The sequence below is a fragment of the Dromiciops gliroides genome, chromosome 3 (genome assembly GCF_019393635.1).
Source record: "Dromiciops gliroides isolate mDroGli1 chromosome 3, mDroGli1.pri, whole genome shotgun sequence".
NCBI classification, from domain to species: Eukaryota; Metazoa; Chordata; class Mammalia; order Microbiotheria; family Microbiotheriidae; genus Dromiciops; species Dromiciops gliroides.
The window spans coordinates 546,541,911-546,557,386 of record NC_057863.1 but is presented as its reverse complement, the minus strand read 5'-3'; the positions used below and the strand labels follow the sequence as shown (position 1 = coordinate 546,557,386).

The following is a 15,476-nucleotide window of genomic DNA, read 5'->3' as shown; positions in this document are numbered from 1 at the left end:
ATTATTATCCCCATTTTGTAGTTGAGGACACTGAAGTAGACAGGAGTTAAGTGACTTGCCAAAGATCACATAGGTAGTAAGTACCTAAGACTGGATTTGAATTTGGGTCTTTGTGATGCCAGCCCTTGTGCTCTATTCACTGTGCCACCCAGCTGCCTCTGTAATTATAACTTCAAACAGTGGAAGTTAAATACATTCGACCACTTCAGGGGATTCATTATTCTTACTAATTGGGACCTCGCTGAATTATCTTATTGGATCCTCCCAACAGCCCTGTGAGGTAGATGCTGTTACTCTCCCCACTTTACAGATGAGGAAACTTTGGCAGACAGTGGTTAAGTGACTTACCCAGGGTCATGCAGCTAAGAAGTGTCTGAGGCTACATTTGAACTCAGGTCTTCTAACTCCAGGCCCAACCCATTATCTTTTGTGCCACCTGACTGCTTGATAGGGAATGTGAGGGTTATTGTCATTGTAGAGATGAGCAACCTGAGTCTTAATGACTTGCCAGGGATCCACAGTGGTGAAGGCGGGATTTGAACCCAGGCCCTTTAACTCCAAGACTCCTTCTAACACACCACAACTGTTGAGGATGCAGGGAACAAGTGTTGACTTCTCAGGAGAATTTTAAGGACAGCACTACAAAAAAAGTTCAAATGTTGTATCCATAGAGGCAGGAGTATAGGGAAAAGACAATGTGAGCTTTCTGATGGGAGTGTGTGTTTTGGGGAGCTGAGTGCCAATGGTTCTGAGACTTGGATCTTCCCCTATGACTCAGGAAGTCATAGGCCAAGTCAGGTGTGTGTTTTGAAAGGGACTATAAAGAACACAATAACAGTTGAAAGGGACCTTAGAACAGGGAAGGTCAGAGCTAGGAAGGACCTTAGAACAGGGAATGTCAGAGCTGGGAAGGACTTTAGAACAGGGAAGGTCAGAGCTGGGAGGGGTCTTAGGACACAGAATGTCAAAGCTGGGAAAGGCTTAGAAGACAGAATGTCAGAGCTGGGAGAGGCCTTAGGATATCACAACTGAAAGAGCCTACTGTCTTGTTTAACCCCTAACCTGACAGAACCTAAGCTAGATAGAACATGCATATTTTTTATTGTTGGAGAAGAACAGAAGGTTAGAACTTGGTTTACTTGGCTCACAGTGTTGGTCCCCATGTAGACTGGGCAGTTGCCAGCTGACTTCTGGGAACAATTTCCCTTTTCTTTCTTTCTTGTTAGCATCTCCTCTCTAGCCCTGTTCTTTGTGAAACTCAGTTAGACTTCTCATACTTCTCTACCTCCCTGGCTCCCTCAGAAATGAGACCTCTACCATGGGAAGAAAGCTGCTGGAGTTTGGACCTAAATATACCATATCAGTCTGGCTTCCTGGGGACAAGGAGGACTCGGGCCTCATCCCAGTGTGATCAGCTTAAAGGTCTTCGATCAGAATTTTAGAATGTTGGAGCTACAGGAACTGTAGCACATGTGAAGGCCTTTAGAACGTAGAATATCAGAACTGGAAACAGATCTACTCTCTGACTGCCTCATTTTACAGCTTCAAAGTATCAGAGCAAATCAATGAGGGCCAGGACAGAGATTCTAAATCAGAGGAGTTGGTGGTGCAATGCCCTGATTTGTCCCCTGAAAATAGGGATGTTGGGGGTAGAAAAGGAGAAAAATCAGTAAGAAATCCTTGGTGAAGAAAGTGTAGAAGTGTGGGGAATTATAGTATCAAGATTCAGAACCAGAAGGTACCTTAGGGGAAACTGAGGCCCAAGAAGAGCAAATGACTTGCTCAGGATCACACAGCTAGTAAGTCTGGCAAGAAATTGGAACCCTTGGGGGCAGCTTGATGGTGCAGTGGTTAAAGCACCGGCCCTGGATTCAGGAGTACCTGAGTTCAAATCCGGCCTCAGATACTTGACACTTACTAGCTGTGTGACCCTGGGCAAGTCACTTAAACCCCATTGCCTGCAAAAAAAAAAAAAAGAAAGAAAATAAATTGGAACCCTGGTTTTTCTGACCCCAGGTCCAGTGCTGTGCCTACCATTGTGCCTCTCTCTCGGGGGTAGCTAACAAAATGTGTGATGTTGAGTGCATTCATTTGCTTTACTAACCTGCTCACAAAGCAGTGGTTTGTGGAGGGAAGAGAATCCTGGAGATTCCCTTAGGACAGGTCTTCAGGTTTTTGGCACCTTGTCTTTGAAAGGCTTCCTTTACCCTCCTTTTCAGGGCTCCTGTCTACCTTCCTGCTCCCCACCTTCCACAAAATTACATACACTAACAGCTCCCGCCCAGAGCCTAGAAGAAATTAGACAGTTGGCCCCAAAAGAAATCAGAGGGCGAGTCAGGCTGGGGCCTGGGAATGTTGATTCTCTGGTGGCTTGCCCCTGTTTTGGGACAGGGTGAGCAGTGGCCTGGGATTTCTTTCCTTTTGCTTTTAACAATGAGTTGGCATCTTACAAAATCTCTGCTTCTTTGATTGGGATGCTAGAAGGGGTGGGGATGGAGTAAGAAGATGGGAAGAGGATACGGGAGCATCTGGTCTGATCTGACTTTGCTGCCTAATTTGGATGGTGTAGTGGAAAAGAATATTGGGCTCCAAGTCAGGGTAGCTACAGTTGGGCTTGAGTGCTGGGTTTTTTTTTTTTGTTTTTTTTTTTTTTTAGTGAGGCAATTGGGATTAAGTGACTTGCCCAGGGTCACACAGCTAGTAAGTGTTAAGTGTCTGAGGACGGATTTGAACTCAGGTATTCATGACTCCAGGGCCAGTGCTCTATCCACTGTGCCACCTAGCTGCCCCTGAGTGCTGGCTCTTTGATTTATAAGATCGAGTTATTTGACTTTTTCTAAGCCTCAGTTGCCTCACCTATAAAATGGGAAGGATGCTTTGTTAATCTTAAAGTACTATAAAGACAGGATCAATTATTATTATCCCCCTCTACCCTCCCCCATTTCCTCTTGTTGACATCCTATCCTTTAATGCCCAACAGAGGCAACGCTTCCTCTGAGAAGCCTCCCTTGATTCTCCCCAGCCCACAATGAACTCCCTTAGTTCTGAGGGTCCATTTCACAATCTGCCTGGCATTGTGGTTATTTGTGTCTATGTCCTGTTTCTCCCCTCTGTGGCCTAGACTACCAAGACTTTGAGCTTTCGGGGGTCAAGGACCAGTTTATCTTTATCTCTGAATCTCTCCTACTGTTGAACATGGGGTGTACTCAGTCAATGTTTGTTGAAAGAATGAAGTGATTCCCAAAGAATCCCAAAGCTGAAAGAAAACCGGCCGTCATGTAAGTCATTGGGGTGCAGGGGACTCAGAGGACCTGGGTTCAAAGGTGGTCCCTATCATCTGCTTCATCTATGATCTGCGTTATGTGGCCATTCCCCTGCTGTACCTGTGGGTCATTCCAGTGTAATGCCCTGGTTTACTTTCCCAGAACTAGGCAGATTGTCCCCACCCCCCACCCCCCAGTCCCAGGGTAACCTGGGGGTTTGTCAGTGTACCTTTTTGCCTGCCCTTGACATAGGCCCCACTGATTGTGTTCCTTCCCTTTCAGGCATTGCAGGCACCTCAGGTCCATTTAGCCACTTAATATATTAGCTTTTACAAAGAGATATTTACTTCAAAGATGCAGAGAGCAAAAACAAATAGATAAATATTTCCTCAATACGTTCCTCCATTGCATTGGTCCCACAAACTACTTGGCACTTGGCACTGGGCTGTGAGCATTAGGACTGAGTCACTTACTAGCTGTGTGATCCAGGCAAGTCACGTCAATGCTTTCTGCCTCAGTTTCCCCAACTGTAAAATAAGCATGATAATAATAGCATCTACCCTCCAAGGTTGTTGTCATGATGCCTGGCACATAGTAGGCACTTAAATCCTTTCTCCCTTCCACCTTCCTTTCTTCATCTTTCCCTCTTTTCCTCCCTCCCTCCCTTCTCACTTCCAAAGTTGGTGCTAGGTAACTCCATTGGGCTGGGTTCCTACTCCTTAGGACATCAGTACTAGACTCAATCTCACCCAGCCTGGGCTCAGGCTCCCTACTTTTTGACACTTCGAGGGTTAGAGACTCCATGAGTGGCAATCTCTGAGATTTCTCAAGATCAGGCAGTGGAAGCTGAAAGGCCCTTTTGGATGCCTCCTGCCCGCCTCCTGGCTAGCTGGCCAGAACCAGTTGGAGAACGTCCATCCGTGCCCAGTAGTCTCTCTCCAAGGCACTACCTCACTGTCCTCCTCATGGAAAGGTTGTGTCTGCTAAGAAGGCTGACGGTGATTACACAGGTACCAGACCCCCATGACATTAGGTTCTCCCCGCTTCTGTCTAGGGATCCAGGTGTTTTACAGAAGGCTCACCCAGCCTTTCATTTGCATGTGCTTTGTGTATAGTTTTGGATAGTGCAGCCCTCCTTCCCCTTCTCTGTCTCCAGACTCAAGGACTCGGGGTCTGCTCTTCATCTGCATTGGTCCTTCTCCCCTCAGATTCCCTATCCTGCCCCCACCCCTCAGGACTGCCCGAGAGATACAGACTTGGCTTTGGCTAAGCCAAGACTGGGAAGTCCCAAGGTAAGGGGGGATCTTTTGGGCACCACTGGCTCCTGAGAGGGAAAGGGTCCTTAGCTTGGCCATCTTAGAACATTAGAACTTAGAATGCCGAAGCTGGGAGGGCTTTCTCCTTCAAGTCAAGAAAGATTTACTGGATTTCCTCCCTGTAAAGACACATCCTAGATGCAGGAGTACGAAGGTAAGAGCCAGCCCTGTTCTCAGGTTGCTTATAATCTAATGGAGGAAAAGCACACAAGAGAAAATGTCATCAGAGAAGAGAGACTCAGGCAAAGTGCTGTGAGGATGGGGAGGCAAGGTCACTTTTGGTTTTGGAGTGGGGCAATGAGGGTTAAGTGACTTGTCCAGCTAGTACATGTCAAGTGTCTGAGGCCAGATTTGAACTCAGGTCCTCTTGAATCCAGGGCTGGTGCTTTATCCACTGTGCCACCTAGCTGCCCCAGCAAGGTCACTTTTATTGGGGACATCAGGGAAGGCTTCATGGAGGAGGTCCTGCCTGAGCTGGACTTTGGAGAAAGGAAGCAAGTGCAACAGAAGGAGACAAGGGGAGTGAGGTGAAGAGTCCATTCCAGACAAGAGGGAGCGCCATTAGGAAAGGTCCAAGAAAAAGAGACAAGGGCAGGACAAAAATGGGTGCATGGAGAGTGATCCAGTTTGAGGTCCAACCCATAGTGCAGTGAGGAAAAGGCTGGAGGTGGAGGCAGGTATTCTGGGGACAGATGTCTTCCAGCAAAGACAAAATGATCCCTTGGATAGGTTGCAGAGGAGACTCTTGTGCAGGGTCATGTTGTACCTGATGGCCTTGGAGTTCTTCGATTCTCTGATGCAGGAGCAGTCAGAGAAGTGGGAGGAGAAGCATGGCAGACGAGGGTCATGGAAGTCATGGGAGGAGAGGGTATCAAGTAGGTGAGAGGGAGTCCCCAGTGTCCAGTGCTGCAGAGAGGCTAGGGATGGGGAGGCCTGAAAAAACTCCATCAGATTTAGTGAGAATGGAGTTATTAGAGACAGCAAGAATTGAGGAGTGAGGAAATGGGGGCAGTGAATGTCAACTCTTCTGTTTTGGGAGAGAGAGACAGACAGACAGACACAGAGACAGACAGTAATTAGATAGGATGACGAGATAAAGGAAAAGAAACTTTTAGGATGAAGGAGAGCTAGTCCTGCCTCTAGCCTGGGGGGAGGGAACCATTGGAGAGGGATATTTCCAGGATGCCTGAGAGAGCAGGGATGAATGATGAATGGAGCCAGAAGGGGGTACGGTTTAGGTGACAGGTGTCAGCATTGGCTTTGGCATGAGGACTCACCCCTAGTGAGACAAGGCAGCAGGGAGGAGGTGGATGGGTCAGGAATGAAGCAGGGAGGAATTTCTATTGGGGGCCTTGAGTCTCAGGAAAGGAGGAACCCAGATTATCTATCTAGGGGTGGGCGGAAGAGAGGAGGGCGTGTTTTTCTCTTTCCTCTCTGGACTTTCTCAGTGAACATTTGAGCTTAGAGATCAGCTAGTCCAATGCCCTTACTTTAGAGAGGAGGGAACAGGGAGGAAATGACTTATTGGAGGTGATATGGTAACTTGGGGATAGATCCACTACTCAAGGTCTCAGATTTCCCACTCCATGAAGGAGGCTGGTATGTACAGAGGGTGGAAAGAGAAGCAAAGACCCAGGGGACAGGACCAAAGAGCTGTTTTACTGAAAAGGGGAGAGGGGTGGGGTAGTGTCTATGTGTGTCAGCTTGGGGGGGGGCAAGGAGTCAGGCTGATGGGACTCCCCCACTGTCTTCTGCTTCCTCCCAATCTTTTCTCCCCTCCTCCTGACCTTCCCAGAGAATAGTTTTGAAGGAAGGAATGACTTCCTATGGCAAGGAAGTCCAGTACTAGCCTTGGGTTCTGGAAAAAGTCAGGTTTGCTGGCTCAGCTCTCTCCTTTCCTGGGGAAGATGGTGGGGCATGTTTTCTCTGATCCATTAGTTTAGGGAGCATTGCTCAGGAAGGAATAATGGGGTGTGTGTGTGTGTGTGTGTGTGTGTGTGTGAGAGAGAGAGAGAGAGAGAGAGAGAGAGAAAATGAGAACACCTCAGGGGAGGGTAGAGGGAATAGGGGATTTAGTTTGGCCACAACTCAGCCTGTACCTACACCCTGGACATAGCTTGGAAGGGAGAACTCTGACCCCCTAAGAAGAGAGCAGAGGTAGCCAGAACCCTTCATCTAAGAGGATATCCCCATACTCCAGGATCCTTTGGCCTCAGGGAGAACCCTAACCCCTGCCTTTAAGCAGCACCATTTCTGGGTGGGGAGACAACTCCAGATCACAGGCGGCCCCTATTTTGGGTGGCAGAATCTAAGTTACACAGAACCAATCCTGTCTGTCAGTAAATTTCCTGGGGAAGCTGCATCTCATTGAAGGAAAGGAGTAGAAATGGTGCCATTGAGAGTGGGAGAGCAAGAGAGTGAGTGCACGTGAGAGAGGAGGGTGGGGCAAGGAAGAGCATCAGACAGACAGACACAGAGGGACACAGACACAGACCATGCTGGCTAGGAGGGGCAAAGAGGCAAGAGATGGAGGAGGCTAAGACTGATCATAACTGAGGTAGAACATTGTGGCTGCACTTGAAGGCAGCCTCCCTGGCTTACTGTCTTCACTCTAACACTTAACTCTCTGTGTGACCTTGGGCAAATGAGTTTCTCTCTCTAGTCCTTAGATTTCATGATAAAAATAGGAGGTTGGACTTCATCTCATGTGTTCCTTTATGGCTGTGACTACCTCAGGCCTTCTGAGGCACAGGGATGCCCTGAGCTCAGCCAGTGTTCGGGGCTAGTCACCCCACAGAGTGACTCAATAGTCCTGAGAGGCATGGGCTCTAGGCTCCATAACCACAAAGCAGACTCAATCATAAAAACCTTTTGAGGTCAGCAAATGAAAGCTTCTGTGGGGAAGAGAGGGGTGGGAGATGCTCTGGTGGACTCCTATTGGACCTGGGATGAGGAGGGAAGAACCTTCCAAAAGTCATCAGGTCCCTTCACCCTTATTCCCAATAGGACCACACCCAACCCATCATCCCTGACTGGTTAGCATCTCTCCCACTAAGAGGCAGCGCTGTGCAATTTGGACAGAGAGCTTTGGTGTGTTAAAAACTCTACAAATTGTCCAAGCTGGAAGGGGCCTTAGACAACCCAGCTTATGTTAGAGTCTTACACCCTAGGATGTCAGAGCTTGGAGGGGCCTTATAGGATGCCAGAGTGGGGAGAGAAGTTAGGGGTATGGGTAGAGAGGACTTTGGGAACAGAATTCGGGGCTAGAAGGAACCTTAAAACACAGCATGTTTGAGGCAGCTAGGTGGCGCAGTGGATAAAACACTGGCTTTGGATTCAGGAGGACCTGAGTTCAAATCCAGCCTCAGACACTTGACAGTAGTTGTAGGACCCTGGGCAAGTCACTTAACCCTCATTGCCCCACAAAAACAAAAAACAAAAACAAAACACAGCATGTTGGAGCTGGAAGGGGACCTTTAGAGCATAGAGCATCAGAGCTGGGAGAGACTTCTGGCTGCCTGCCAACAGCTAGTGAGGAGCTTAAACCTGATTTAGTCCCCTCTTTTATTTTATGGGGGTCCAAATTGAGATCTAGAGAGCTTGTAGTTACCCAAGATCACAGAACCAAGAGGGAGCAGAATTGGGAACTAAGCCCAAGGGCTTTAGAACCTAGCCTTAGCCCTCAGAGCTGGAGGTGATCTTGGTTCTCACCCTCTCATTTATTCAGTTGTGGAAACTGGCGTTCAGAGACACAAAGGATGTGCCCAAGGACACAGAATTAGGAGCACCCCCTCTGAAGGCGGCCTAGTCCACTTTGGCAGAGCCCAAATCGGCCTCTTGGTAGCTTTGATGCATTGCTCCCAGTTCTGCCCCACTAGGGCCAGGCAGAATGGGTTCATCCTTTTCTCACAGCGTGGTTGGACCTCTCGCTTGACAGAGGAGACCTGAGGCACAGACCTAGGCTCGCCCAAAGTCGAGTTCTCATGAGTCAGTGGCAGTAGAGCTGGGCCTCCAACCCGGATCCAGGTTGGATCTCTTGACTCCTAGGCCCAGCGCTGGCTCCAAAGGTCTTTTGGGGCGTGGCTTCTTCTGATGAAATGTTCAGCCCAGTCACATCTGGGTGAAGCCGACCAGAAAGACTGGCTGACTTGGGCTGCTTTCCTGACAAGCGGCCAGTTTTATAGTCTAGTGTCTTTGTTTATGTTTGAAGTGTCCGCCAGCTTTCAGAACTAGGGAACCACCCCTGTTCATGTGGATAGACCGGAACAGCCTCCCAAGCCAAAGAGATGGAATTTGTGGGAATCACTTGCCAGGGTCGCATAGAAGAGAAGCCCTAGAGCCTTAGTCGGAACCTGGGCCAAGGCCAAATCTCTTACCACAGCTGAGAGGCCTCAGTTTCCTCCTCTATAAAACGGAACTAATCATGCATGGACCTCGTGTTCTCTACCTCATAGGGCTGTTGTGAGAAAAATATTCTGCTGGCCTTAATGCAGGAGAGACATGGGAGATGTTTTTGTTATCATCATTTTGGGTTATGTTAGAAGTGGGCATGGACGTGTGATTTCACTGATAGGGTCATCTCCTACGTAAGGAGACACCCCCACACACACACACACCTAGGCAGGTTGGCAGTTCCGTGTCCCCAGAGTCAAATCCTAGCCATCCCATCTTGTTTTTGTACCAACGTGAGGCTAAGAACAGCTTTTACATTTTCAGATAAAGTTTTATTGTATTGAACAATGGCTATTTGGTTGACAGCACCACCCCAATGGACCTGTGACTTGTCCAGGATGTCATACAAGCTAAGGGTGAGACTCAACCTAGGTCTGGCTCAAGACCAGCTACTCTAACCACTGCTTCTGGCTGCCTGCCAACACCTGCCTGGATTACATCTCACCCTTAGTGGTTCACTCCAAAAAAAACCCCACCCCAAAACCCCAGCTATATAGAGTTTTTCCCTCTTGATCAGCACCATAGGCCCAAGTGACCCCTGACCTTCCCTCCCCCTACTCTCCAGCCACCCTTCCCCCATCTGTTTTTCAGTACTTTGGACCCATGACTTCATCAATGGTTAGCGTTTACATATTGATTTAAGATTTTTTAAAGCATTTTAGGTATGCTACCTCATTTGAGCCCACAATAGTCCTGTGAGGAAGGTGTTATTCTAATTTTACAGATGGTGACATTGACGCTAAGCGACTTGGTTGGGGTCACATAGCTATTAAATGTCTAAGACAGGATTTGAACTCAGATCTTCCTGGCTCTCAGGTCCAGTGCTCTGTCCTCTATGTCACCTTCATACCCTCTAACTCATCAATGTGGGCATTTTTTCCTGCGTGGACAGATCCTAACCCTTTCAAACCTCCTCTAGTTTTTATGGGTGGTATAATGATAGGAAGAAGACTCCAGTCTGCCTCAGCCTCAGTTTCCTCATTCAGAAATTGGGAATTCCAACAATTCCTTTCTCACAATGGTTGTTCTGAGGACCAGATGAGGTCATAGGTGTAAAATGCCATGTAAATGCATAATGGGATGATGACAACATAAAACTACCCATCCTCTCTGGGTGGTGGCTGTGAGAGTCAGCTGAGATCATGTTATGTGGAGTGCTTTGCACAGGGCAGTTACTTTTATTGCCATTTCTCTAACTCCCAATCTGCAAGGAGGTCTTCCTCTGATGCTTTGAGGATGGGGCGTCCTGAAAGTCTGCATGCATTTTAGAGAGGGAATCTCTTTCATGAGTGCTCATGCTGTGCTTAGACTGCCCCTCAGCTAGTCCTCATTCTCATGACATGGCTTGGTAGAAGCCTCCCCTCTTGTATGTACATGTTATCTCTCCCCCATTAAATTGTGAGCTCCTTTATCCGTGGCCCAGCACAGTGCTTGGCAGATGGTAGGATTGCTAATCGATCCTTGATGAAGTCATTTACGCCACCTCCCAAGGGGAAGTTGTTATTGGTGATCAAGCAGGAAAAAAACTGACCTTTTGTTCAAAATACAGCTACAGCCTATATATGCCCACCACATGCCTCTCCATTACCCTTTGGGCTAGTCAGTAAATTGTTATTAAATGCCTGCAATGTGCCAAGCACTGTGCTAAGCTACAGAGATACAAATATGGGGGGCCAGCTAGGTGGCACAGTGGATAAAGCACTGACCTTGGATTCAGGAGGTCCTGAGTTCAAATCCAGCCTCAGACACTTGACACTAGCTGTGTGACCCTGGGTAAGTCACTTAACCCTCAATGCCCCACAAAAAAACAAAAACAAAAAAACCAGATATAAATATGGAGGGGGAAAAAGAAAGATAATCCCTGACCTCATTGAGCTTAACAATCTGATGGGCGAAGACAGTACACAGAAGGAAACTTAAAAAAGGTAGGGGAGAGAAGAAGGGAAGGCAGCCTTGGGTGTGCAGCCTGGTGGGAAATGAACCTTTGATTGGAACTTTGGGGAAGAGCTCTCCGTTCCCCCTTCCCTTCAGATGGGATCCCACAAGCAGAGGATACTGATGAGGTGTGGTGCTGAGCTTCCTTGGGGACGTGTTTGAGAATTCCAGAGCAGGCTGCCGATTCTGTAATCGATCAGATGAGATCACATGTGTAAGCCACCTGGGAAAACTTTCAAGGGCTGCACATTCTTTGTCTCACTAAGGTGGTGGTCCCTGATTCACAGCCCACGGACATGCCATTCCAGTATCAGATTGGGGCCCTTCAAAGTCACCTGTCCCAACCCTGAGGCCACCGAGAATCCTCCTTGACGAGATGCCTAAGAAGTGGTCACCCAGCGTCTTTTCTAACTCTCCCGGGAACCAACAACCCTCTGTCTGCCAAGTCAGCTTCATTTCATTTTGGAAGACTCCAATAGTTAGGAAGCTTTTCTTCCCATGGAGCCCCAAATCTGCCTCTCTGCAGTGACCACCCATTTCTCCTACTTCTGGGACCAAGCGGGAAAAAAACTGACCTTTTATTCAAAATACAGCCCTTCAGGTACTCCCAGTGTCTATCAGCCACGTCAGGCCTCTATGGTGACTCTGGGCTTTAGAGTTGGAAGACACCTTCAGAGAGATCACTTGGTCTAGTCCCTTCATTTTCTAGAGGCAGGAAACTAACCCAGGCAGGTTAAGTGATTTGTTTAGGATTACCCAGGCAGCAAACAGACCATATTGCTGTTTCGCAAATGGACTTGTTTGTCAGGGATAGGCACCCCTCCTCAGATGTAATTGTTCTTCCCTTGACAGGAAGCCATCGATCTCCATGGCCAGGCCTAAATATTGATGCACGATTTGTGTATCTCTCCAAACTTCAGGCTCTTCAGAGTGGGTCATTAGTCAGGGCTGGGTTGGCGGTCTGGATTCTCTGCCAACTCGTTCCCTTCCCCCAACTCCTCCCTCCAGCTGGGGAGCATCGGCTAAGTTCCAGGTGAATTTAAGGAGGACATTGGTAGGATGGAGAGTATCCAGGATGGGGGGGGCCTCAAGTCTGTGTCATAATAAAAAGTAACAGTGTTATTATTGATGAATTAACATTAATATGATAGAAATTAATTATTAACAATAAAAATTAGTGGTGTTTACATAGTGCTTTAAGGTTTGCAACGTGCTTTACAAATGCTATGTCATTTGATGAGGAAGGTGCTGTTTTTAGCCCCATTTTATAGACGAGGTAATTATGGTTAAGTGACTTGTCTAGAGTCATACAGCTACTAAGTATCTGAGGCTGGATTTGAACTCAGCTCTTCCTGACTTCAGGTCCAGGGTTCTATCTACCCCAGCCACTTCTTAGCCCCATGCCTAGGTATTATTATTGTTCAAAGTATACTTGTTCCCATTGATGGCCATAGCAACCAATTCTGTAGCAGCTTTGTAGTTTACAAGGAAATTTCTTCACAACAGGCCTTCAGAGGCAGGTAGGTTATGTGGTATCCATGTTGGATAGAAGAAGAAACAGGTTAAGTGCTTTTGTACTGCTAAGGGGGATCAGAAGTCGGATTTGAATACAGGTCTCCCATCCGCTTTTCACTACAACAGTCTGCTTCTCATCCTGTTTGGGGGGGGGGGGAGGGAGAGAGAGAGAGAGAGAGAGAGAGAGAGAGAGAGAGAGAGAGAGAGAGCCAGCGAGCGTGAGCAGGAGCACACACGTTGAGTAAAGTCCTCTCCACTGAGCCAGGTGGCCACCCCTCCACACCCGAGTACCCTCATGTGCCTATATAAATTATCTGCCCCAGATTTCAGTGGCTCTGTGATGTTGTTATTGCCATCCATATGGATAGAGCATCCCTTCCAGCCACATTGGTCTTTTTGCTTTTCTTTGTACAATGCACTCCCTCTCCTGTCTGGGATGCTCTCTCCCCTCCACCACACGTCAGCCTTCTGGATTCCCTGCCCTCCTTCAGAAGTTAGCTCAGCCTCACTCCCCTGCAGGGGGCCCTTCCTAGTCCCCCCAGCCACTAGTGCTGTCTCCTAAGGTTACCATGTTGACGGTTTGTTTATATTTTGCACAGGAGAATGTAAGCTCCTTGGGGGCAGGCACGATTAATTTCCCTTTTTATTTATTTGAATTCCCAACTTTTAGCTCTGTGCCTGATACAGAGTAAGTCCTTCCTTAGGATCAATGCTCCTTGATGGATGGCATAGGATTCCACAGTGAGGCAGCAGCAGAGCTAGGACACAGTGAGGGGCCCTTTGCCCGGTAGGCCATAGGCCTGCATGGAGCGGATGGGACTGGAGCTGAGGCTCCATTACAGGATGAGGCAGAGGCAAGCTTGCTGGCAGCCTCTCCTGCAGGGCCCCGCACATTACCTTTTGTACTACTGTGGGAGGTGCAAGTGTCCCTAACCGGGCATGAGAATGGGGGGGGGGTGTTGGAGGGGAGCAGGGCTATTTCCTGCCTGGTGCTTAGGGCTTCCTCTGACTGACTCACTGGCTCTGAGCTGGGCCCTGCAGACCGTGAGCTTGATCAAGTGGGAGCCAGGACTCACCCCTGTCTCAGAGGCACTGGTGCCTCTGCTTTCCCAGGAGCACCTGTTGCCTCTGAGTCCAGCCGGGAGGCCCGGACGCTCTGAGAAAAGGCCAGTCTAGGCCACTGTGTACGTTTTGCTCCCTTGCGTCTGTCTGGCTCTCTGTCTTTTTCTGTGTCTCCTTCCCTCCTCTATGCTACCTTTGGGTGTCTTTGGCTCTGCGTGCCCATCTGCCTTCCAGAGTCTTGGAGTGGTCCATTGATCCACTTCTGTGTGGCCCTGTCCAGCTCTGGGCTCAGCGTTTCCCCACCTCAGCATGTCTTTATCCATCTCTGGGTCTGTCAGCCTGTCTCCTTAACATCTTTTCTGGTCACAGACTGTCCAGCTCTGGCTTTGTTGTCTGTGAACCCCCCTGAATGTCTGCCTGTTTCTAGTTATTTTTCTGCCTTTGTGTCTTTGCCTCTGGGTCTCCCCATCCTTGTCCTTTCCTGTTTCCGTATGAAGCTTCAAAGAACAAGAGTAATCCCTGCCTCTCCTCCCACCCACCCCCACCCCTGTGGGGCAGCCCTTCCGTCTCCCACCCCTCATCCCCCTGGCAGAAGAGCCCCCATCCTGGAACCAGCTCTACCTCCCCCCTGTCACGTGTGGGAGTTGGTCGTGGTTCCCCTTGCCCTACTTCACCCTGGCTTGCTGGGAGTGAGGGGGCCAGGAGCTGTGGATGAGTCACCCACATGCTATCTTCCACTGCTAGGCTCTTAGTAATGTAATTGCAGTGTCCCAGTTCTTCCTCTTCCCTCTCCTCCTCCCTCCTTCCCTTCCCTGCTTCCCTCTGTTCTTCCTTTTCTTCCAGTTCCTCTTCTAGACTTTTCCTGCCCTAGTTTCCCTTTCCTGGTCTTTCTTCTCCCCCTCCTCGTCTGGGTCCAAGGGCAGCCATGTAACAGCTGGTTTCACTGGCCTGCCCAAAAAGCAGCTTGCAAACAGCTGGAGAGAGGGCCTTGATGAGACAGGGGCATAAACATCAGCCTCCCCTCCTGCCCTTGGGCCCTGCACGCCTCCCCCAGGGGCATGTGAGTGGAGACACCGGCTAGAGAGGAGGTGCCGGGGCCCTGGATTCATCGACTGGTTCCTTAGCTGGACGTTGGGTGCTTTTGTATCTTCTCAGTGTTGTGTATGCTTGTGCAATTTGGTGTGTGGCTGCTGGTCTGGATTGTGCATTGTTTGTGTGGTGGTGCCTTTGTGTAGATTTGAGCACTTTTGTCACTTGGCTTGCTTGGCCAAGGGCAGGTAGGACTTGACTGACCTGTGTCTGTTTGCCTTCTTTCTTCCCTGCAGTGTTGCCTGTGAGGTGGCTGAGGGCCGTGGAGAGGAGGTGCCCGTGGGCAGTGGGACTTTGGACAACAGCTGGGACAGGCCTTCCTCCAGGTAAATTGGAGAGCTGCCTCAGGAGGCTGGCCCTCAGCCCTGTTATTCAGGGACCCTCCTGCATGGAGGTCCATCTGTGGGGAAGGGAACAGCCACCCACTATGTGGCCCTAGAGGACACAGCCAAGATGCGATGGGAACAGGGGTAGAAGGGGACACAGAGACTGATTTAGTCCAATGTCTAGAAAAATCTGCTAAAAGACAAGTCTCATTACTGCAGAGAGTCACCAGGAGAGATAGTGAGCCCTTGTCAGTGGAGATCTGCAAACAGATTTTAGGACCCCTCATCAGGAATATTATCCCTTCCCCATAGTAGGTGGGCTTAATAAGTGGTTGCTAAATTAAAAGGAAGCATTGGTAGGTAGGGCTGTCCGGTGACTAGGGATACGACTTATTTTGCCTGGTCCCAGTGAACAGGACCAAAATGGGGAGGAGAGTAACAAAGGGGGAAGATTAAGGTTCATCATAAAGAAAAACTCCTTCAAAGTTAGAGCTGTCCCAATGCTGGAATTTGGTTGT

At 48.9% G+C, this 15,476-nt stretch overlaps 1 protein-coding gene across 10 annotated transcripts in view; it reads left to right on the top strand.

Annotated features, from left to right (window-relative positions):
* The window catches only part of GDPD5 (glycerophosphodiester phosphodiesterase domain containing 5), a 181,352-nt gene that overhangs the window by 46,809 nt on the left and 119,067 nt on the right, over positions 1–15,476 (top strand). For all 10 annotated transcript variants that reach the window (XM_043992791.1, XM_043992786.1, XM_043992787.1 and 7 more), the window contains one exon: positions 14,869–14,958. The gene's annotated coding sequence lies outside the window, so the exon portion shown is untranslated. The remainder of the gene's footprint in view (positions 1–14,868; positions 14,959–15,476) is intronic.